General features: G+C 39.8%; 1 protein-coding gene across 3 annotated transcripts in view; it reads right to left on the bottom strand.

Moving 5' to 3' along the window:
* stat5a (signal transducer and activator of transcription 5a) overlaps positions 1-20829 on the bottom strand; it is a 52643-nt gene extending 31814 nt beyond the window's left edge. For 2 of the 3 annotated variants that reach the window (XM_030735447.1, XM_030735446.1), the window contains exon 1: positions 20702-20829. The gene's annotated coding sequence lies outside the window, so the exon portion shown is untranslated. The remainder of the gene's footprint in view (positions 1-20701) is intronic. The other variant, XM_030735448.1, reaches the window with a different exon arrangement.
* Positions 20830-25315: the final 4486 nt, after the last annotated feature.

The raw sequence follows: 25315 nt of genomic DNA, 5'->3' as shown, positions 1-25315 counted from the left end.
GACACAATTATAGAAGCATGACACACAATTTTATCCATCCATCCATCCACTTATCCTTTTCAAGCCACATTATCTAAAACAGGCATGAGAAATAAAAAAATCATAGTAGTAATAGCAAGTAATAACTTAATACTGCTCCATTTTCATCAACACTAGATTGTATTGTTTTTCCTACTCAAATGCATTAATCTCCCCAGCACATACGTGTCAAGGGTGACTACATCAGATGTCTTTCTAAAACAAAAAAAAGTTTATTTTAGTTTGCAATTAACTAGACTGCGAAGCAACAAATTCCCAAGTACAAGAACCTGAGACCAAGGTCTAAGTAAAGTCTAAAATCCCTTACACGGAGCTTTTAATTACAAAGGAGGCAGAAAACAAAAGAAGACTGAGACTTAGACTATGACAGATCACTTCTTGGCTTCACAAATTTACAAGCTACTATGATCCTCTTCAGACGAGCAATATCTATCAGCATGATGCATCAGCTTTGCTAAGCCAGCCCACAAATTTTCTTTTGCTCACTGTGGTCTGGAAAGGTTTATAAACTAATATGGGTTTCCTGGAGGACGCTGTGCTTCATGGAAATTTTTTTTTATTTTATTTATTTATTTTTTATGAAACTTGAATGAAATACACTACTCACTTGGCTGCCATTGGAAATTGTGCAAAATTTGGAGAGTCTAAAAAAAAACAATGAAACAAAAAACAAGATGTTCTTCCAAGTTGTTAAAGTAAATTCAATTTAAATGCATAAATGTCCAAATATGGTTTAAGTATCACTGATTGATCTACCATCCTGAAGTCGGGTTCAGCCACCCTGCCTGAAAACTATAATCTTAATATGTTTGCTTGCTCAAGCTCACCAGTGTCAATTAAATAGTGTCAATTAAAGAGTGGGTTATTGACAAACACCCTTTGTTACCCTTTATTACAAACAGAGTAAGACTTCCATTCGAATAGCAAACTATGCATGACAATGTGCAGAGACCAAAAGGTTTTTTTTTACCCACTGAAGAAAAACCTTTTCCAAACAATCACCTAGCAAGAAGCTTAACCTACATACAGCATGAATTGGACACGAATGAACATGCAACAGATCCAGACAAATAAGATCACTGGTCCGTATGTTAGCTGAGGGCATTTGGGGGTATTTGTCATAATGTCCCATCCTCTTGAGTTCTTTATCAAACACATGCAGTGGGAACTTTAATCTGCTAAAACAGATTTTTTGGCAATATGGTGGTTTTTAAATCTCAACTGCTGTGTCATTTTCACCACGTGAATTGACAAAAACCTGCATTCTGTTTCACAGGCTTAAAATGATTAATGTTGGAGTTACAGTCTGTACATTCTCTTATATAACGCTCTTTTATTAAAGATGATTAGATTAGCGAGTCATTGTTCTTCTTCACTCCTGGCATAACTGTTGACTCTGTCCGGTATATTTAAACAGGTGGTAGAAAAAATGATTATCTGAGTAGAACGCTTATTCATTTATATTTGTTCCAAATACTGGCTTTTTATGAGTCATTTATAGTGAAACTTAAAAAAAACGCAGATTCTGTAGTCTTTTAATACAGTCATCATGGACAAAGGTTCAAGAAATATTAATAATATTTAAAAAGAATATAACTTGACAAAGACAACGTTAAAGTTACAATGGTTGGTCCTTACCAAAAATGTGTACATTTATGATATAATGGTAATATATTTATCAACTGAAAAATATGTTTTTGATGAGTAGCACAAATATGACACATATATGCCATTGCTAAAAACAAACAAACAACCCCCCCCCCAAAAACAAACAAACAGAGAAATAAATTAATAAACAAACAAATAAAAAACAGTGCTGAAAAACCTCCGTACAGGACCTTCTTTGGATTACCTACATAACAAGGTACATATCTTTGTTCCTGCTTATCAGGCTTCCCTGCACACCCATCAGCCAGTTGACCCCCTCTGGCTCCAAACATTGTCTTCCCACACAGCATGTTAAATAAAACTGACAAGCGGACAAACATCGTAAAGGCCTACCATGTCTCTAAATAGGACTGGGCAGTGTAGATTCCTCAGACAGGATCTGTAACAGGGACCGTTTGGCCTCTGAATAGCTGCAATATGACCTCAGATGAGTGTATTACCTAAACTCCCCAGACTTACCAATGAGAATAAAATTTCAGAAGCTATCAGACTGTAAGAGGCTGAAGGAAATGAAATTGAATGAGTTTAATCTCACAAAATAGAAAATTACACTTTATCATTACTGGATAGACCTGAGATTAATCCTTTCGTCTTGTTTACCGTCTTCGCTTGTTGTGAAATTGACATTCCCATTCCTCAGTTTAAATTGCTGACTTTCCTCTTATTTGCATTATTGTGGTGACAGTTTTTTTTTTCGATACTGAATGTACAATATGCATTTTTAGATGAGTACTTTATATGACTTATCGTTTCAAGGTTGAATTTTTGAGGGAAGAACAGTACAGATACACAGTGATTTGTGTACACCTGCCTACTTTTCACTTTATTTTAATTAAAAGAATAATTGCAAGATATCCTATAAAAACAGTGTTTTCTGTAGTGTTTTCTATAACAACTTAGCATGAGAAAACAGGAGCGAGTCAGACAATGGATAAAGCAGGAGCAGATTTCAGCACAATGCTGTCCCTGGCCTTTGGTGGAGGTAATTAAAAAAAAAAAAAAAAAAAAAAAAACCCATCACAGCTCAAGCATGTAACTGCAAGCATAAGCTACGCACTATGCCATTGCTATCTGTAATGCAGAACCTCATTGATCTGACAGTTGAACAAACATAACGCTGCATTTCCAGTGACGCTGACATTTCCACTTGTGTGCCTGTCCATTTTTTCCAGAGTTGACAAGGCAACTCCTTCCTAATTTCATTCAAGCAGTTTATATTGCAGGCTATTTCTGTTCTAATTTATTAAATCACATTTCTCTCAAGCCAAACCTGACCGACTATGAGTACCAATACATTTCCCTGTAGACAGACATATGGTAAGAGTGCCTTGCTTCATAATGCTCAATAGAATAGACTTAGGCTTCCTGCTGTATGGGGAGCTGTTAGGAGACAACTATGCGCTGCATGAGCCTGCATTCATGAGGAGAATGATCAGATTAAGGTTGTACAATCAATGCTATTCAGGCAGTTAAATTAGTTTAATACAGTCTATCACGGGGCATTTATGAGTGATTATATTAGTTAGCCTCTACACCAGGGCTCTTCAACTCCAGGCCTCGAGAGCCCCTGTCCTGCAGGTTTTAGATGTGTCCCTGACCCAACACACCTGAATCAAATGGCTGAATTACCTCCTCAGGATGCAGTCAAGTTCTCCAGAGTCCTGCTAATGGCTTCTATATTTGACTCAGGTGTGTTGAAGCAGAGACACATCTAAAACCTGCAGGACAGGGGCTCTCGAGGCCTGGAGTTGAAGAGCCCTGCTCTACACTATATTGCCAAAAGTATTCGCTCATCTGCCCTCAAACACATATGAACTCGAGTGACATCCCATTCTTAACCCATACGGTTTAATATGATGTTGGCTCATCTTTTGCAGCTATAACAGCTTCAAGTCTTCTGGGAAGGCTTTCCACAAGGTTTAGGAGTGTTTTTGGGAAGGAGCCATCCCCGAACTGTTCCCACAAAGTTGGGAGCATGAAATTGTCCAAAATGTGTTGGTATGCTGAAGCATTAAGAGTTCCTTTCAAACACCCCCCCCCCACACACACACACACACATACACACACACACTACTCCCACCACCAAACTTTACATTTGGCACAGTGGCAGCATGCTTTACACCACTGAATCCGACACTTTTCATTGTGCTTGGTGATATAAGGCTTGGATGCAGCTCCTCGGCCATGGAAACCCATTCCATGAAGCTCTCTATGCACTGTTCTTAAGCTAATCTCAAGACCACATCAAGTTTGAAGGTCTGTACAGACTGACTCTGCAGAAAGTTGGAAACCTCTGTGCACTTTGCACTTCAGCATCCACTGACCCCACACTGTGATTTTAGGTGGCCTATCACTTCATGGCTGAGTTGCTGTCATTCCAAGTACTTTCCACTTTGTTATACAGTGTATCACAAAAGTGAGTACACCCCTCACATTTCTGCAGATATTTAAGTATATCTTTTTATGGGACAACACTGACAAAATGACACTTTGACACAATGAAAAGTAGTCTGTGTGCAGCTTATATAACAGCGTAAATTTATTCTTCCCTCAAAATAACTCAATATACAGCCATTAATGTCTAAACCAGCGGCAACAAAAGTAAGTACACCCCTAAGAGACTACACCCGTAAATGTCCAAATTGAGCACTGCTTGTCATTTCCCCTCCAAAATGTCATGTGACTCGTTAGTGTTGCTAGGTCTCAGGTGTGCATAGGGAGCAGGTGTGTTCAGTTTTGTAGTACAGCTCTCACACTCTCTCATACTGGTCACTGAAAATTCCAACATGGCCCCACATGGCAAAGAACTGTCTGAGGATCTTAAAAGACGAATTGTTGCTCTACATGAAGACTGTTATATAAGCTGCACACAGACTACTTTACATTGTGTCAAAGTGTCATTTTTGTCAGTGTTGCCCCATGAAAAGATATACTTAAATATCTGCAGACATGTGAGGTGTGTACTCACTTTTGTGATACACTGTAATACCACAAACAGCTGACTATAGAATATTTAGTAGTGAGGAAATTTCACAACTGGACTTGTTGCACAGGTGGCATCCTATCACAATACCTGGCTGGAATTCATTGACCTCCTGAGAGTGACTCATTCTTTCACAAGCAGCCTGGATGCCGAAGTGCTTGATACACGTTCCCTGGAAAAATTTGGATGGGTGAGCGAATACTTCTGGCAATATAGTGTGTAACAAAGTTACCCCAGAAATTCAAATCATACCAAATCCACCAGTATTTACACATCCTAACTCTAAAACACTTGTCATTTATTTTTCAACACAATAACTTGTATTCTTGTTCATTTCCTGTTTAATTAAATTTTATGAAATAATTCAAATGAAATCAAATCACTCAAGATACATGAAAAGCCAGATATGATAAGGGCCTTTGTGACCTCTATGCAATCTCAGAGGCATATCATGTTGCAAGAATGAAGGAGAGGGTTTGTGTGCATACACTCTGTATTTGTGTGTGGCAGGGGGAGAGAGGATGATAGGCAAATATGGGTTATGTATTGTTGCAACATCTTCAAACTTGTCTAACGACATCCAGCCAGCATCTATGAAAGTATCCTTGAGAATTTATTCCTCAGAATAGGGTTTTTACTGAATTACTCTTTTTTAGTTTCATTGCCAACTGTTGCTTTATGTCCAGTGTAGCGTTGAAGTCTGTGAAGTCTATCGTTCACCCTCTCTTCTGTCCTCTATCAGTAAATTTGCACACAACTTTGGAGAGCTCTACCCTTTGATCTTCCCATGTGCCATGTGTCAGAGGTCAGATAACTGCACTTTCTCACACACAGTATCTAACACAGTCACCAGAGCTCTGCCCAAACCCCCCCTCCACACACACACACACACACACGGTTGCTTCACTTACCACATCTCCCCTCCCTTCATGGCAGGCTCATTGCTTTCAGTAAAGGTCAACTCCACCTTTACCCCACAGAAAGCTCTGCCCCACAGCAACAACAGCACTAGTACCAAAGAGAGTATGGATTTTGAAATTCCAAGGTTCAATAGTAGGATTTTTAATTTAAAAAGTCCGAACTCTTCAAAAATTATCTAACCCATTTGAATTATTAACAGAATGTGCAGAACAGAGATAGCTTCTAAAGTTAAGTCTCAGTCACACGGGCCCAGGGACAGGTTGGTAACCATTAGACAACCACTGGTTGCAATGATAAAATGTGTATTCCCTGACCAGTTGGCAAATGGTTTCTGGAGGTTGCTGGCAGTTGCTAGAAGATACTGGCCACAAAGAGGGTGCACCACAAACCTCCTTGTGATTGCTTTGGTCACTAGCACATTGCCAAAGCGTCCGTAGTTTGCGTGAAAAAGCCAACTCGTCACCAAACGCTCACTAACTGCTCTCTGAATGGTAGTAAAACTTGAAAAAATGTGATGCAAACTGGAAACAAAGAATGCAAAGAAAGTAAAAGTTGTGATTCACAGCTGTACTGAACCCATTTCAAAAGGTGTAACTTTTGCTCTGTGGTGCCAACACAAGTGGCAGCCTTTCCAATACCTATGTCTGTGCAACACATTTTCTTACTTTCTTTAACTTTGATGTTATGCTCTCTAGCTACACATTTGGTGTATATATTTCTTTCTATTCCATGGTTATGACAGCTTCAAATCTGGTAGCAATATTCTTGTTTATATAAGAGAACAGCTGCTCGCTTAAAACAATGGGACATATCAGCACTGTTTACCCCATACCAGAAAAACTCAAGAGACAAAACCAAGGCAGCGGCGCTGGTGCTAAGTTCAAGGCTAGTGTGGAGATAGAAGCCTCCATTCTATCCGGTGTCAAGGTGTCAGGCGTCAGGTGGCGAATGTAAACTCAATGGTCGGTAAGACTGAAGAGCTGACTGCCCTAGTGAGGAATCAGAGGATTTGCAAGGAGTGTAGCTTAATGTGCTTCAGGGAAACATGGCTAACTAGCTAATGGTGGTTTATTATGAGAGCAGAAAGGGACCCCAAGCTAAATGGAAAGTGCAAAGATGGGGTTTTTGCATTTTATAACAACAGCAGGTGGTGCAACTAAGGGTATGTGACTATAAACAAGATTATCTGCTGTTGAGATATCAAACTGCTACTGCTGATAGATCTCCGAACACATTCCATGTCGAGGGAATTCTTGCACATCATTATTAATGGTGTTTACATTCCTCCATGGATGCTTGCAGGAACTGTGCGAGACTAGACTTAACCCTGTCTGCCTTTCATCAGTTTGTGAATTGTCCAATATATCTTGTATGCTAATGTGAGGAATGCACACAGGGCCACTCCCCTGCCCCCTCTAGGTAAATCAGATCAAAACCTGGTTTTTCTACAGCCCATGTACAAGCCACTACCACACCCTCCTTAGGAAATGGTCTCCAGGGGCTCTCTGGACCCACTTCTACTGACTGGAGTGTGCCAAAAGATTTACAGCATGAGGACATAAAGGAGGTCATGCATTGTACCAGTGACTACCTCAACTTCTGTATGGATGTTGTAGTTCTCAATAAAAGTGTATGTTGCTTTCCAAATAAGTCAAGGACTACGTTAGTAAGAAAAAGGGAGCGTTCAGAGATGGAGGGCAGGCAGAGCTGAAGCATGCACAGGTGGAATTCAGGGTCAGGTTGAGAGAAGCAAAGGAATCATACAGAAGTAAGGTGGAACAGAAGCTGAAGGAGAACAACATGGGGGAGATCTGGGATGGCAGGAAAACCATCACAGAATGCAAGAAGAGCTATGGTGCTGGAGACAGGGATACAATGAGAGTAAACCAGTTCAACCACTTTTTTAAAAACAGGTTTGATAACCCTATCCATACCACCTGGCCTGTTATCACCCCCGCACCTCCCCCACCCTCTGGAGATACACAAACAGTTCTCACCACTTTACCTCCCCCATAAAAGCACTTCAAGGACCTCAGAACTCTTCTTTCTTTCACCACACAGATCAGGTTAGAAGATGACTGAGAAGACTCTGCCCCAATAAAATGGTCCAGACAGAGTGTGTCCAAGAATGCTTAGGGCTGTCAAACTGGGGGAGACTCTTCTACATGTCTTCAACATGAGTCTGAGACTAGATAAAGTCCCTGTACTGTGGAAAACATCAAATCTTATCCTAGTCCAGATGAAGTCACACCCCAGGGAGTGGTGCTGTGATCATATTCTTTGATTTCTCCAGTGCTTTCAACACTATTCAACCACTCATACTGAGAGATAAACCAACTGAGATAAGGGTGAACCATCCATTTCCTGGTATCCTGGATAGTGGACTATCTCACTGGGAGACCACAGTTTCTCAGCCCGAGGGAGTGATCATCGGAGACAGTGGCCAGAAGCTATTTGTATCTTCAGATAGCATTGTTTTAAGCTCCTGGTGCACTACTACTGCCAGAAGACGCTGGTAATGCAGTTATAAGCCATTTACTGACCACAACTGAACCACAAATAACAGGAAAAGCATTACTATTAAATTCAGTTCAATTTAATTTATATAGTGTCAATTCACAACAAGAGTTGCCTCAAGGTGCTTTGTGTTGTGAGGTAAAGACCCTTCAAAATTTAGAGAAAAAAAACCCTCAACAGTCAAATGATTCCATATGAGCAAACACTTGGTAACGGTGGGACAGAAAATCCCCCTTTTAACAGGAAGTGACCTCGGGCAGAACCAGGCTCAGGGAGAGGCAGCCATCCACCAAGATGCCAAGCAGCCCAGGCCTATAGCAGCATAACCGAGGGATAGTTGAGGATCATACAGTGTCTTGCGAAAGTATTCGGCCTCCTTGAACTTTTTAACCTTTTGCCACATTTCAGGCTTCAAACATAAAGATATAAAATTTTAATTTTTTGTGAAGAATCAACAACAAGTGGGACACAATCGTGAAGTGGAATGAAATTTATTGGATGTGTCAAACTTTTTTAACAAATAAAAAACTGAAAAGTGGGGCGTGCAATATTATTCGGCCCCTTTACTTTCAGTGCAGCAAACTCACTCCAGAAGTTCAGTGAGGATCTCTGAATGATCCAATGTTGTCCCAAATGACTGATGATGATAAATAGAATCCACCTGCATATAATCAAGTCTCCGTATCAATGCACCTGCTCTGTGATAGTCTCAGGGTTCTGTTCAAAGCGCAGAGAGCATCACGAAGACCAAGGAACACACCAGGCAGGTCCGAGATACTGTTGTGGAGAAGTTCAAAGCCAGATTTGGATACAAAAAGATTTCCCAAGCTTTAAACATCTCAAGGAGCACTGTGCAAGCAATCATATTGAAATGGAAGGAGTATCAGACCACTGCAAATCTACCAAGACCCGGCCGTCCCTCTAAACTTTCATCTCAAACAAGGAGAAGACTGATCAGAGATGCAGCCAAGAGGCCCGTGATCACTCTGGATGAACTGCAGAGATCTACAGCTGAGGTGGGAGAGTCCATCCATAGGACAACAATCAGTCTTACACTGCACAAATCTGGCCTTTATGGAATAGTGGCAAGACAAAAGCCATTTCTCAAAGATATCCATAAAAAGTCTCGTTTAAAGTTTGCCACAAGCCACCTGGGAGACACACCAAACATGTGGAAGAAGGTGCTCTGGTCAGATGAAACCAAAATCGAACTGTTTGGCCACAATGCAAAACGATATGTTTGGCGTAAAAGCAACACAGCTCATCACCCTCTCCACTGTCAAACATGGTGGTGGCAGCATCATGGTTTGGGCCTGCTTTTCGTCAGCAGGGACAGGGAAGATGGTCAAAATTGATGGGAAGGTGGATGGGGCCAAATACAGGACCATTCTGGAAGAAAACCTGTTGGAGTCTGCAAGAGACCTGAGACTGGGACGGAGATTTATCTTCCAACAAGACAATGATCCAAAACATAAAGCCAAATCTACAATGGAATGGTTCACAAATAAACGTATCCAGGTGTTGGAACGGCCAAGTCAAAGTCCAGACCTGAATCCAATCGAGAATCTGTGGAAAGAGCTGAAGACTGCTGTTCACAAACGCTCCCCATCCAACCTCACTGAGCTCGAGCTGTTTTGCAAGGAAGAATGGGCAAGAATTTCAGTCTCTCGATGTGCAAAACTGATAGAGACATACCCCAAGTGACTTGCAGCTGTAATTGCAGCAAAAGGTGGCGCTACAAAGTATTAACCCAAGGGGGCCGAATAATATTGCACACCCCACTTTTCAGTTTTTTATTTGTTAAAAAAGTTTGACACATCCAATAAATTTCATTCCACTTCACGATTGTGTCCCACTTGTTGTTGATTCTTCACAAAAAATTAAAATTTTATATCTTTATGTTTGAAGCCTGAAATGCGGCAAAAGGTTAAAAAGTTCAAGGGGGCAGAATACTTTCGCAAGGCACTGTATAATCTAGTCCCAACTATAAACTTTATCAAAAACAAAAGTTATAAGCCTAATTTTAAAATTAGAGACTGTGTCTGTTTTCCAAATCCAAAATGGTTACTGGATACGGTGATGCCATCCAGAGTAAGTATCTGATTTCTGAGATTTATAGGGCCAACCACAATAAACTGTTTTATCCAAATCCAGAGGTAGAAAATTACAGGCAATCCAGGGTTTCACGTGTTTAAGACATTCCTGCAGTTTAACCAAGTGATTTGGGGATATCTGGCTTCATAAATAGAACTAGACATCATCTATATAGCAACTGTAGTGTATGCACTTTGTTCTAATAATACTCCCAAAGGGAAGCATGAATAACATGAAAAGTACTAGTTGTAATGTAGAACCCTGTGTGTGGGAACTACTGCAGTTTTGTTTTGCATAATAATAAATATTCTTAAATCTTGACAGCTTTTCCCTTCACACATATAGTATACAGATATTATTTTAACATTCATGACAACAGTTATAACATTCATGACACGACAACATCCAGATAAATATTTCTTTTCATAATATTTTTTTGACACACGGGCATTTGTCATCACAATGGCCGGCTGCTATATGCGGCAGAGCGGCTCTTGATAGAAATACCATCCTTTACAAACAGAAAAACAGGATGGAACTCTCACCTCTGCCACATTAAAATAGAAAAACAAAGGCATCAACCTTACAATGCTGTATACATGGTAGCTGTCTGAGTGATTACGGTAGTGGCAGAGGGATTATCTGGATAAGCTAAACATGGACACAGAGGTTACACAGAGTGCCACAGCTATGGCCTCCCTCTTATTCCCCCTTTTCTGAATTAATAATGCATAATTAAAAATACTTCTTGACATACCTCTTCAAAACAACACCTTATCTCAAAGTAGGTTTCATTACACATCTTTGTAATGATATGTCGATTATATGGTGAGGAGAACACAACTGCAGAAGCATCACAGCAATAAAACTCTGATGATTACACCCTGTTATGCTGGGAATAATAATTTCTTTATTCCTGATTACTGCACTTAACAATCACACTTTACTAAACGTCTGTGAATGCAGATTGAGTGATACAAGTTACACTGAAAATACAAAATAACAGAAGAGAAGAATGTGACCTGCAATCATCTGTGAGGACTAAACAAAACAGCGTAATCCAGCATGCCTGTTCAGTGAGCGCTTTGATTTGCATTTTGAAGAGAATATTAGCACTTATATTCCCTGGAATATAATTTGTGAATTTATATGAATTTTGCTGTGTGCAAAACAATTTAGAGTGTTAACAGGTCATGTGAGAATGAAAAAAGTTTTAAATGTAATTTGATGAACCTTAGCCACAGCCACATCTTCCTCTAACACCCTCTCTCAGCACTTTTTGTTGTTGTTGGTTTTTTTTTTTTTTTAAGAGTGCATGTGACTAACTCACATGGACAAATGCCTTAAAGAGGCTGAAGAGGACAAGCAGACAGCAACATTGATTGGGTTGTAATTGCCAGTGATGTCAGACAGATTAAAATCTCTCTCTTTTTTTTTATAACTAGGCAAAGATTAAATATAACCTTTTCACAAAGGCTGAGAAAAGGTTTTATTTGATCTTAAATAGATATAGTTGCAGTCTTTGACCTAAATACCAACAGCAATCTATTTTTTTGTAGCAACTAAAAATAAGTTGCTAAAGAGTCGCAAACATTTTGCACTAAGTTACAGATGTATGCACAAGTGCACAAAAACAAAAGGGGAAGTGAATCTTTGTCGTGTTAACATCCAGCATGAGCAAGAATCTGTACTGTCTTTGAATAAAATGCTTCGAGTATCCATGTAGTGAGGATTTGCTTTGTTGTAGGAGCGGTAGGTTAGCTGGAGAAGTTGCGCAGAGCTCATCTGAGAGCCTCGTTAGGCATATTCTACTGCGGTCATGGATGAACTCACAGGATCAATACAGGATAAGAGCTCTACAAATCCAGACTGACTTTGCATTACATTGTGCCAGTGACTCTACAAGCAAGAAAGAGACAGACAGAGAATATTTCTCTCTTTTGTTGGTGTAGAAATATTACGGGGTTTACATGTGCAAAAACAGCAGAGAAGGCAGCAAAATTCACACACACGCTATTAAATAACAGGGAGAGAAATCCAGGCCTTCTTTGTAATAATCGGTATGTAACATTCAGCCCTACTTTTACTCTAATCCAACACACTTTAATCCACTATATAACCAAATATAAATGAAACATAAGTCTCAATAACTGAGATATCTTTTTTTCTTTTTCTTTAATCATCGTAATCACTTTTTAATCAAATGCTCCTTACGGTAATCTTATGCAGATGTTAGCCCTTTCCCCAGACATTAGAAAGCATCCATGACCTCAATCTATTTGGACAAAGCACACACGCACACACATATGCACACTTAGACACAGAAAAACACTCAAACAAGGCTCATGAATAATGATAACTGATTTAATTGCTCATATTTTGTCTCCCATGTGCACAGACAGGCTGTATGTGTGTTGCCAATGAAGAGGCATTTGGTGAAATAATTTCATCTCTTAGTAGAATCTTATTTTTTTTTCTATTTTAAGTAGGCTGTCCTGTTTTTATGCAACATTTTTTTTTTTCCTTCCCTACAAACTTCATTTGTGTGTGAGCTACCAGTTGGATTTCCAATATGTCTCATTTGCCGTAAGCCCGTAATAGGCTTGAACACAGCAGCGGTGGAGGCAGCAGTTAGCTCTCATCCGGCTCAGTTAAAATACTACGTTTCTCTCTGCAGACACTACTGAAGACCTGTTTTAGCCGCAATAATTTGCAGCACACAAAGTAGCATTGTGTTGTAAAAAAAATATATAATATTCATAGCATATAAGGGTTATCATAACAACAACAAGAAAATGCAATACTAAATTTGAAAAAGCACGTCTTTACTGACGTGCAAATAGCACAATGACTGTAAAGCAGAGAGGCTGCAAAATGCCACACAGCGCACCTCACATTCCATCAGCTTATTCAAAATATCAGCATTAGATAAATTATAATGTCACACCGTTATATTTACAAAGTATTTGATTTCTGGTAGCCAACATGTAAACATGGTTTGGCATAAATATCACTATTGAAAATTTAAAAAGCTGTATTAAGCTGGAATATTCACCATCCGTATGGAAAATGTTTGTTAGAAGCAAAAACACTGCAGCTTGTACTGTAAACAATGCACGCGCAAAATAAGCAGTCGTCCCTGTGTGTAGCACGAGTGTTTTCCACCCAAGATTACAGTGCATTTCAGTTATGTCACACTTGCACATTTGGCTCTGAGAGTCTTTTTTGGCCTCTAATCACTGAGCTGTCTTGACTGTATACCATCTCCAAATTTATTGGAATGCTAATAAGCCATTCAATACAACTGTTTGCTGCAGTTTACTTAGTTTACCTAATTACACTGGCCATTGTCACCTCAGCTCTGACCTATGCGATCTGTCTTAATGGTAGCTGCTGAGTGGAGCCTACCTTTAGGTCTTTTTCCTGTAGGAAGTTGCAAGAACTGTTACAGAAATTGGGCCACAATGTGCTTAACAGAAGCTTTGAACATGTTATTAGCAGTGCTTAGAGCTACGACTGTACGAAGCAAAAAAACAAACCAAAAAAAAGGGCATGAAACATGGTGTTCAACAGCATACTGAGAACTGGCATTTCTGTGTGTTTCTTTCCTGTCTGCTGTCTGTTTCCTCTGTGGTAAGAGATGTGGTCCCCTAGCCTCAGGTTACACTGCATTTCAGGATAGACATCTAATTAAAGTGACATGTGCTGGGATGTAAAAATGGTAGATCTAAGATGAGCTGAGCGGGATTTCGCTCCACACTTATCCATTTTAATGCCAGAACAATAATAGGTCTAATAATAATAGTTCTAAGAATAGAGCTTCCCTCACAAAAACATATGCAATAATGTTATTATAAGTAATATTGTCATAAACAATGTCACATTCTTTACTCCTTACTTCGAGACATTTTTATTGATTTAAAGGAAGCTGTTAAGTAGAAGTAAACCTGAGATTTAAAATGTAGTGTATAGTCCCATTAGAAATTTCCAGTTATAGTTATTTCTTTGCGTCAGTATTGACGTAGGTGTCCAACCAACTGATACATACAAATATGTATCAATGGTCCTTCTTTGGGTTATAAACTACACCGCTCGCAGAAGCTGGCCAGCAGGTCAGCTAAATCAGGACCCACAACAGGAATAGCATCACTGTGCAAAATAAACACGTAAGACTGCAAACAAAGAATTAATAAAAACTTTGATGAAGTACAGAATATGAAAAGGTCTATTGTATAATCCTATGTCTATTCTACACCATTAGCCAGGACAAATCTAAATATTTTTGCTATATGATCATAGTCTTACTGTGTGCTCCTGTTAACTTGCTCATAAGTATACCGGTGCTTTCTTTGGGAATATCACCGTACTTCAGCTATGATTACATTAAAGTATTTGCACTTCTTAACTAATCAAACAATAGAAGATTGCACCGCTTACCGCCAACAATATTTATTTTGCATTTTTGATATTTAGACAAAGCATCTTTTCCTCTGTTTTTATATTCAAGACTTCATATGATAGAATTTCCTCTGGGGCACAGATAAAGTTATTCATTCACATAATTCATGCATGAGAAATCAAGCATGACTCAGAGCCTAAGGCATACATAAAATATAAAAAAGAGGCCATGCAGTGTGGGAGATCAATACCAAGTGGCAACACTGTATAATCATTTCATTATTCTTTCATTTGATTAAACAACTAAACTCACACAGCAGCAGCAAACTGAGAAGAATTTGTAGTTTTTACATATTATTCCTGAGGTTTTTTGCCACAAACAGTTTTCTTAGGGTAAAGAATCTTGTCAAAAGAGCTCACTGATGTCAGTGTTGGATGGGAGAGCATCAGCTCGGATCAAACCATTGGGTACCGCTGCTGAAGACTTGGCATACTTAGATTTATTGGAATTAAATATCCCTAATGCATAAACCTGGTGTATGCTTTGCCATTATTACTTGCATATGGTGCAGTGCACAGATCTTAAAGTAGTCATGCTATTCTTCTTGTGTCATCGAGATAATCACCCAGAGCCTTATCATGCATCTCAGTGTCTACAAGGTCTGACTGTCATCTTCCTCCCATCTCTTCACAGCACTGAAGAAAAGACAACTCATTTTAAGTTAGGCAAAGTGAAAGACAGAAGAATAACCAATAATGAGATGGCAATTCTTGTGAAACTGCTGATAAAATCCTGCAGAAGTAATTAGCTGATGGAAATCAAATGAGTCCTGTGTGAAGCAGGCAGGGATCATGGGCGCACATGCTGTGGATGCCAACAAACAGCAATGCTATTCGACAGATGGATCAGAGCACTCCTGACCTAAACTGGGCTAAAAGCTCAAGATCACATGACTAATGGATTAGTGTTGGCCCAGCTGAAGGGGGGGGGTGTTAGCATGCATGTCACCGCATGCTTCCTGATCACTTCCCTTTGAATGTGTTTCCCTTTCTCTTTCACGCTGAATGTCTGTTATTACCACATTACTAAATGGATACGGTCATTTGCACATTCAACAACTCACAACTGGGCCACAAGCAAAGAAAGTTCCTGCCCTCCCTACATTTAAATCCTCCTTCTGTGCATTATTCTCTTCCTCTGTTCAGAGTGACAAGAAACTCCATGCTTATCACAGTCACTGGTGCATAAGTGACATCTCTGACACCTCAGCTCTGACTCACCGCTTAGTAGACTCAAAACCACTGCCCTTTTTTTATTCTTATTTCCAGTTACTCATGAGGTCAGTGATGAGAATACGTCCTCTGCGATGTCCTTCTTAACTAACCTCTCTGCTTATGTTAGTCATGTTTTCCCTATACTTGTCTGAAAGTGGGGAGGGAAAAAGTGAGAGGCAAAGACAAGCTTAAGGACATGCCATGCTTTGAGCACATGGCACAGTTGGCTTGTAGGACAAAACATTGAGTTCTCCTGTCTCCCCCACTGCCATTCCTCTTGCATCTGGGGTTCCTGTCAGGGACAGCGTGTTCCAGCCAACTCAATACCCGGCCAACATGCCATGTTCCCATGTCAACTGGAAATAAATGCCTTCCTTTTCACAGAAACCTGGGAAAAACTTCCATTCCTGTGTACCATGCATGGGAATGATGGAGGGAGCATGCAGCATAGCATGTTTCTTGCCAACAGGGTTAAATGCTAAAACAGCACTGGCCATTATTTCCTGCAGATTGACTGAAGTTTTCCACTGACTAAAACAGCAGAAATGCAAAAATAGACTACACTAAGAGGTGGAAGCGTTTGTCTATGAAATATCAAAACATCCACAAATAATGAACACAAAACATTCCTGTCTCAGCTTCCCTGTTCTTGCGGTAACGTCTTCAAATTGGTCTGTCCCAAAGACAGAGGAACTAAAACAAAAAGCTCGAGCAACAAATGAAATAATTATCAAAGCAGCTGCTTTTTGATTGCCTGATTTCAGCAGTACCCACCACAAGCCAATTGCTAAATTGGAACTGGGCACAAGCTACTAACTCCTGCTGCTGTACTGAGATGGGAGAAGTCAAAGAGAAGTCAGAGTCTTCCAGGACACATTATCACAGCGGGATGGAGGCGTTATCACAATGCTCAATTACTCTGAGCTACAAGGAGCAAATTCAATGCCACCCCAGTTGTGCGAGTCTAGAAAAAATGTTACAGGTTTATTGAAGGCAAAAAAAAAAAAAAGTGAGGTCATATCAGAGCAGCAAAGTGACGAAAGATAAAGGGGATGGTATGATCTTTGCAGCTAAGCTCATCTGCAAAATTCTTGCAAATGCCACGCAGACGACAAAGAAACAGTGACATTTTAATGTTGCTTGTAAGAAGCGCTAACAGCAGTCTATGTACAGAAGTCATGCCTTTGACAGCTTTGTTTTGACCTTTAAGCACCATCCTCTCGTGCTTTTGGCAGATTAAATATCATCAGGAACATGTAAAAAGTGTCAAAACGCTCTGTTTTACAGTAACAACAATGACAGCTGAAAAGAATTATGGAGGCGTGCTCAAAATGGCCTTGCACCTTTGAAATTCGTAATGAAATCTTTATGTGAATATGATAGATGGTGCAAACCTGGCACAGAGCACTTACGTTATGGACCATAAAAGCATTAATTCTCCAGAATAAACCACATATTAGAAATCTTCCCCATACAGAAATCAATAAGAGTTGATCTTATGCGGGCTATATTACAAGGTTGTTTTTAGTACAACTTTGTGACAGTCCTTCCACATTTTTATAATTATTTTTTTCATTCAGATTAAAGGTTTAGAAAAAGTATATTTTTTTATAATCAATTAAAAGTTCATGAACTGTTAGACAAACTATGTATTAATTTGTATTAGTTTGATGACTCTATTCGTCATCAAATTATCAACAGTAGTACATAATTTATCAGTGAGCTGATAAGTGAAAACATAGCAGCTCAAAACAGCAGGCTATGAGGTCGGGACCAAGAAAGTCATTGAGCAAAGCCTCCGTCAGGGTTTTGACATCTACCCATTATGCCAATGACTCGGGCTCTGCAACATCACTGCAGGATCCAAGACCGAAAGAGAAAAAAACCAAACTTGTGCATGTACTGCATCTTCAGTCTTATTTCAGCTCTCAGACTGGGTTACAGTATGAGTGAAAAAAGTCTTGAGCCACCCCTCATTTCTTTTTATTTATTTTGCTTCCAAGGAGCCAGATTTTCTTGTTTAAAGTGCTCTTGAGCAACAGTTCTCCGGGCTTTCTGAAGGTTTTTCAAACTTTCTTTGGACATTGGCTGCTTTTACACTCATTTTCAGTCCAGTCCTTGTACTTGAGCATTGTCAGAGTTGTTATTTTGCTGAATCATTCAAGCATAAAAAAGGCACTTAACTCAAGGGATGAACCAGTGTTGTGTCTACACATAACAGACAACTTAGCAAAGAACCATATAACACTAGCAGCCTGTCACAAAAATACACCATTTATTCAGTTTCTTTAGTTGAATCTATGAAAAATGCCAAAAATAACACAGTTTGACAGGCATCAAATAGTATTTTTTGCACCAACAAGGGGATTCCCAAAGAGTTGCTAGCCAAAAACTTGGTATATATCTGTACTGTGTGCAGGGCATCTGGACAAGTGGAGGACAAAAGAAGCAGTGGCAGGCCTGAAACAGCTAACTACAGTAGATGCACAATTTCTGAAAGTCATTTTCTTATGAAATAAGAAAAGGAAACAGCAAAGACCTGACACAGGACCAGCAAAATGTTTGTAGCCCTTCAGTTGATCCATCTGCTGTTCACTGAAGGCTCATCACAAACAGTCTCAGTGGAAGGGTGGCTGTGAAGAAGCCATTCTTAAGGATTGGAAACAGGGAGAAAAGGCTGAGGTATGCCAAATTACACATGAACTGGACTGAAATTCAGTGGCAACAGATCTTAAGGAGTGACAAATCTAAATCTGAAATTTTTGGTTCAAATCATCAACAGTATGTACAGAGGTGGTCAAGACAGAGGTGAGTATCTACAGTCATCTGTGAAACAGTTTGGAGGCTCTGTCATGATTTGGGGCTGCATTTCAGCTTGTGGTGTTGGGGAGCGCATCAAAATTGATGGAATTATGAACACAGAATTTCGATCCACCATGCAATACATCTGGAAAGCATCTGACTGGCAGTGGCTTTATTTGTCAGCGTGACAGTGATCCCAAACACACTGCCAATGCAGTAAAAGCACATCTGAATAGAAAAAAAATACACCATGGAGCACTATCAGTAATGAATTTGCCTCCCCAGAGCCGGGACCTCAACATCATCAGAGAAGAGAAGAAAAGGCAGCCACCATCCAAAGAAAAGCCATGAATGTCCTTCAAGAAACCTGGAGAACTATTCTTTAAGACTACTTGTTCAAAATGTCATCCACTTAGTTTCATTACAGGTTCACATCCACAGAAAAGTCTGCAGCTGGATACAGAGAACTAAACCTAACGCGCAGTGATGATGCAGCCACTCTCACAAACCATCACCAATCACGAGACTCTCACCGTTCAACTGAGTCGCCTCACCAACAGAGAGAATCTGGGCCTGAACGGTTCAGTTCAGGAATGTTCAGCTACAGTTTGGACCTTCTCTCATTCTTTACTATATTACATATGCCGTTTAGTTATGATCCTGCTCGTTCTGTGATTGCAGTCTTCACTAGTGCTCAAGTCCCAACATTCAGCAACATTGCTGAATGTTGCTGTTCACTGCAGCGTAGATAATTCACAGTATTGTTGTTTCACTAGTGTTCATTAGTTGTGTATTGCCACAAAGTGGTGATTTAGTTTTCTCCTTCATACCGTAGTAAAGTGAGCGCATTGAAATTACCTTTAATTAAGGGACCGTCCCACATTTCTCGCGCATGCGTCATGTGCATGCCTCAATAGTAAGCTCGTGTACACTTTCCTAAGCAAGGACGCTGTTCTTTATTGATAATCCCTTACATTTATAACATGCTCTCCAAATTATTATTCTTTGTAAGCTTTGCATTTGTGCGCTTTACATCACATAATTCGTCCTGTTTGTTTATCTATGTAAGACACGCCGTATGTTTATTTCTTTAACAGAAACCACACACCCACGGAGATATATTTATACCTTCAAGGAGTCCTATCCTAGTTCAAATAAATGAGCGATCAACAGCTGCATGTTTTCTGAACTGGATTTGCTGCCATCACAGTCCTGTTCTTACCGGACAACCTGTGGAAAGTGCAGATTTACAGAATCGGCACCTTATATTTCTTTCACTCATCACAGAGGTGTCACACCGGTCTCCCTTAAACTGATACCTCTTCAATACTACTTAAAGTCATTCCATGTATTTTTGCACATGCTTCGGGAAATTGTTGCACCTTTTTCCAGTTTTCCTAACAAAATCTAAAGTAATGAGGGGCGGCTTGAGACTTTTGCACAATACTGAATGTGAGGCTGTAAGGGAAACTAACCGTGACCGGTGCGCCAAAGCCTGCCATTACAGCAGCGAAAATGAAATGGTCGCTTGCCATATATAGATCTTTACATCTTTAGCAATATACAAGCATCAAAAAAAGAAAGAAAGAAGAAAAAGAAGAAGAAGAAGAGCGATAATGTGCTAAGTAGTAGGACAAGGTGACAGCAAACTCAGTGGCTCAACAGAAACGCTGTGTCAGTCCGAATTTAGAAATATTACTGGGAATGTTCACGTGCGCAGGGAGACCTGCCTGTTGATTCATCCGCGTTAATAAAGCCACAGAAATTTTTAAAAAGGAGGGGAAAGTAGCCTCCCCTAACACAATTCTTATTGCCAGCATCCAAATTGGTTTACAACGCCTGCAGACGGAGGAGCGCTGCCGCACTCGCAGTTTGTTTACAAAGCGCTGTCACAGTATTCTTTCGCAACGGGCACCTTCAGTGGGACAAGGCGAGGACATTCACCTCTTCAGAGGAAAAAATTAAAAAGAAGCACCTTAAAGCGAATTAAACTGTCACACTCACCTCTGTGGATCGACTGAAGTTGCTGTCCTTTTTCATAAAATGTGGGGTGAGGCTGCAGAGACGTGTGCAACCTACAACATGGACCTCTCCGTCAGTCAGTTCCCAACAGTTCGCTTCACAGTTCACTGCGCTCTCTCTCTCTCTCTCTCTCTCTCTCTATCCCTCTCTCTCTCTCTCTCCCTCTCTCTCTCTCTCTCTCTCCCTCTCTCTCTCTCTCCCTCTCTCTCTCTCTCTCTCTCTCTCTCTCTCTCTCTCTCTCTCTCTCTCGCTCGCTCACTGACAAACCACCCACTTCCGGCGGTTCTTGCACGCCTGTCAGGAGTAACAGTTTATACTGATTTGTGTGCTGATGACTGATTTCGGAAGATTCTGAAAGCGTGTTGTCATTTATTAACATCATAAACAACAATTACAACAACAGCAAACAGTTATACTGCATTGTATATTTTGAAACTTAAATTTTTATGTATATATTTTACCTAGTCTGATTTTATACCAAAGGTCATCAGTACGGTGTTAAATTGCAACTTAGCAAGCAATATTCTGGGCCACTGTGCACACTGGATTCATAGAAAGCCTATTTAAAAATACCAAAGGAAATAACAATAATAATCAGAGGTCTTCTCTGCTGCACAGAATATGTGCAGATCAGTTAGTTAGATTAGGCCAATCTTCCACACAATAAATCGTTCGTCCACAAATTGAAGAATGGCGACGCCTGCTGGTAAGAATTGAGCATGACGTCCTAAAAACATCAACAGCAAAGCGAAAAGAGCTTTTTAAAAAACCGTTTCCATCATTTGCAGCTGTCTGTACCTTTAGTCTAAGGGCCCAAAGGAATATTTAAATCCTGTTTTTTTCTGAAATTGAACTGCTGCATGCTCAACTCAGTGTCTCATTATTAGAAGTCTATCAGTGTGTGGGCTGAGAGGCTGAGACAAACAGGAGGTGGTAGAGACCAAAGATAAACCTGCCACAAATAATTAGAGGACAGTGTGGCCTGGGGGAGCCGTCTAACAGAGAGCCACACGTTATTGTGTGACAGTAAATTTAACAAAAGGGTGCCATCAAGTGAACACTTGCTCATTACTGATGAACAAGCACTGTGCCTTACCGACTTTATTTTTCTCATAGATGCACAAAGGAGGACCAAAATCAACTATTCATCGGTTATTACATGGGAAATCCTGATTACCAGTGTTCGCTTAAGACAAACTTAAGACATGTAACACAGACCTTTTAACTTTCAATATGAAAATGTGAAAATAACCTGTAAACACTTTTAATATTCATGTCATCCAGTTGTTTCTGTTGTTAATTATATTGGCTTTAATGAGTAAGTGCTTTGTTACATTATTTCTCACCTATGACTTAATTTTAAAAAGTCCAGAGTTTGATTTTCAATTGTCATTGCTGAGTATAATCTGAAAAATCCCCTGTCATGCTATAGAAATTAATGGCTTCATTTTCTCACCTGCTTGTCAGACCGTCATCATTTTTAGTATTGTCTCTCTCTCTCTCTCTCTCTCTCTCTCTCTCTCTCCCCCACACACACACACACACACACACACACACACACACACACACACACACACACACACACACACACACACACACACACGCACGCACACCTTCATTGATTCTCCAGATTGACTGGCCGCAGTCCAAAATTGAAGGGTGACAGTTGTTTCCTCAGACAGCTGAGTCAGCAGCTGCTGTCGGTAATAGCTCTACATTTTAACACCCCCTCATCTCCTCAAAGCAGTCTGTGTTCATTTCCTATCCTCAAGGCCAACCAGATACAGACAAGACAGAGAGCAAGCGAGTGTGAGAGCATGGCAGAGGCTCAGTCAGGCAGAAACTGCCTCCTTCCTCTGTTTGTTTTGCTGTTTATCTCTGTTGTCATGTATTCTCAATAGGACCCTTGGGAATCCAGGCAGATGCAGTGCCGTTGTTCACATTAGCATTGTTACACTTGAAGATACAACAAAACAATGTGGGGTTTCCAAGCAGGGAAATCCAGCAATCATGTGCTGAGAGATCTGTCATCAAAGGCAGAAACTCTCAAACTGAAAATGGGAAGTAAAATGACAGCTCATCTCTTATGACTTCACAGAAAACCTTATTTATTTTCATTATTATTGTCTGTATAAATATGGGTTTATACTGTAATGGCCTGACCTGCCACAGTTTCATAATAATAATAACAATAAAGTCAGCCTACTTAGAATGGGTTTAATAAAAGTAAACATTTTTTTCCTAAGCTTTTCTAATTTATTCAATTACCCCCAATCATCAAAAAAAGCTTCAGTTATTTCCTGCAGATTTAGCACACTTATGGCTTGTCTTGATTTCTTGGAGTTCTTCTTTGTTCCTGCTGTTATTATTGGTTCCCCTGAGTACTTGTGCATTTGCAGCATATTTTCTGCAATAAAGTCTTTCATGCTTTTGGCTATGAGGCAGCTCCTGGAACTTTAAGCCAATGTTATTGGACACTGAAAGCCACTCTAGTAAAACATGTTTCAGACTCTCTTTATCTGACTTCATGTGACTACTTGCTGAGCAGAACATTACAGTTTAAGGACTGTAAATCAGAAACACATCCATGTTGTGAATCTCCACTGGACTGAAATCTGTTGGAGAACAGAAACTCACTGTGATGTTCAAGAAACCAGTTTGAAATGATCTGAGCTTTATGATCTCACATCGTGCTGAAAGCAGCCAGAGTGATGGAGATGGTTCATCTGCAGCAGCCAATCAGCTGTCAAGTTTGATGTGTTGCGCATTCAGAGATGCTCTTCTGCATACCTTGGTTTTAACTGTTCCCTTCCTATTAGCTCGAAGCAGCTCCGGCTGTTCTCCAACAAGATGGATTTTATCACTGGACAGAAGAGATGTCTCTCTTTTGGACCTTTCTCTGTAAACCCTAGAGATGGGTGTGTGGGGAAAATCCCAGCAGATGAGCAGTTTCAGACCAGCCCGTCTGGTACCAACAACCAGGTTGCGTTCAAAGTCGCTTAAATCACTGCTCTTCCTCATTCTGATGCTTGATTTGAACTTCATTTTACTATTCTGTGAAAAATATTAGCTCACCTTTAATTTGATGGCTGCAACACATCTCAGAAAAATTACTATGGGTGCAACAAAAGGCTAGAAAAGTAAATGGTGCTGAAAGGAAACAGCTGGAGGAATATTTTGCAACTAATTAGGTTAATTGGCAACAAGATAGTAATATATAAAAAGAGCGTCTTGGTGAGTGTCTCAGAAGTAACAATGGGCAGTGGTTTACCAATTTGCAAAAAACTATGTCAACAAATTGTGAATCAGTTTCATAATAATGATGTGAAACTGAACGCTTTGAATATCTCATCATTTACTTCATCAGAAGATTACAAGAATCTGGAGAAATCTGCACGCAAGGCAAGGATGCCTGTGATCTTCAGGCCCTCATGTGGCTCTGTATTAAAAACCAGACATGATTCTGGAAATCACTGCATGGGATCAGGAACACGTCCAGAAGTCACAGTCTGTGAACACGGTTCACCGAGCCATCCACAAATGCAGGTTAAAGCGCTATCATGCAAACAAGAAGCCATACGTGAGCCAGAAGCTCTGCCGTCTTCTCTGAGCCAAAGTTAATGTAGAATGGATGCAGCCAAAATGCTCAGTTTTGTCTGGCCAACACTCGAGCTGAAACCAGTGTTGGCATTTTCTTTTCTGAAAATGTAATGAAAGTCACTGAAATCTTTAAATATTCAAAATAATTTCAGATTAGTTTTCTGTCAATCATAACTGTATGAACTACAGAGGAACAACTGTCAGTTAACCAATTTCAAACTAATCATGGGCAAAAGAGAAAACGCTTTCCTGCTGGAACTCTTGTTTTTGTTTTTTGAATTAATGCGTTTTCATGCTCATACGGCCTGTTTTTGAGGCAAAACTGTTTTTCATTCAGTATTATGCACACACATCCCAACTTACCTGTATGTAGGCAAGACTTGTAAAGACTCCTACACAAGCATACACATACAAACACAGATGCCTGTATGATCAGTTTGGTTAATGAACACTTGATTTTTAAGAAGCAGTTTTTGTTCCGTTATTTTGTATGCACATTTTTTTTTAAAGGAAAAGCTTTTTATGGGGATTTTAAGCTTTGTTTTTTTTTAATTTTTAGTAACTTTTGCCAGTACTGCGTGTGAGACTTGGGCCCACATTAAATCCAGGTGCTTCAGATGTCAGCCTGTCCAAAAGAGCTTTCGCTGGTCCCGCTGACAGCATGAGAGAGAGAGATACTGTAGAATATGATGTAACATAAAATGTGAATTTAACATTTCTAATCATGCATTGCAGTAATGTAAATTACATTGAATAACTGCTGTGTGTAAAGATATCAAATATTCAATATGCAAAATGATCAGATATGTAGTTTCAGTGCATTCATATATAGTATCTTGATATTGAATCAATTAAAAATAAGGTTAATATGCAAAGAGATCCTAGACGAGATCTTCAGCGGATGACATTTTTTGGATACATGTATATGCCATATGAGGTTGGGATTTTTCAGGGTCCAGTCTTGTCCTTTTACAGAGATATGCAAAGAGATCCGAG

Source organism: Archocentrus centrarchus, chromosome 8 (genome assembly GCF_007364275.1).
Source record: "Archocentrus centrarchus isolate MPI-CPG fArcCen1 chromosome 8, fArcCen1, whole genome shotgun sequence".
NCBI classification, from domain to species: Eukaryota; Metazoa; Chordata; class Actinopteri; order Cichliformes; family Cichlidae; genus Archocentrus; species Archocentrus centrarchus.
The sequence above is the reverse complement of the archived record's forward strand: the minus strand, read 5'-3'. Positions and strand labels throughout refer to the sequence as shown.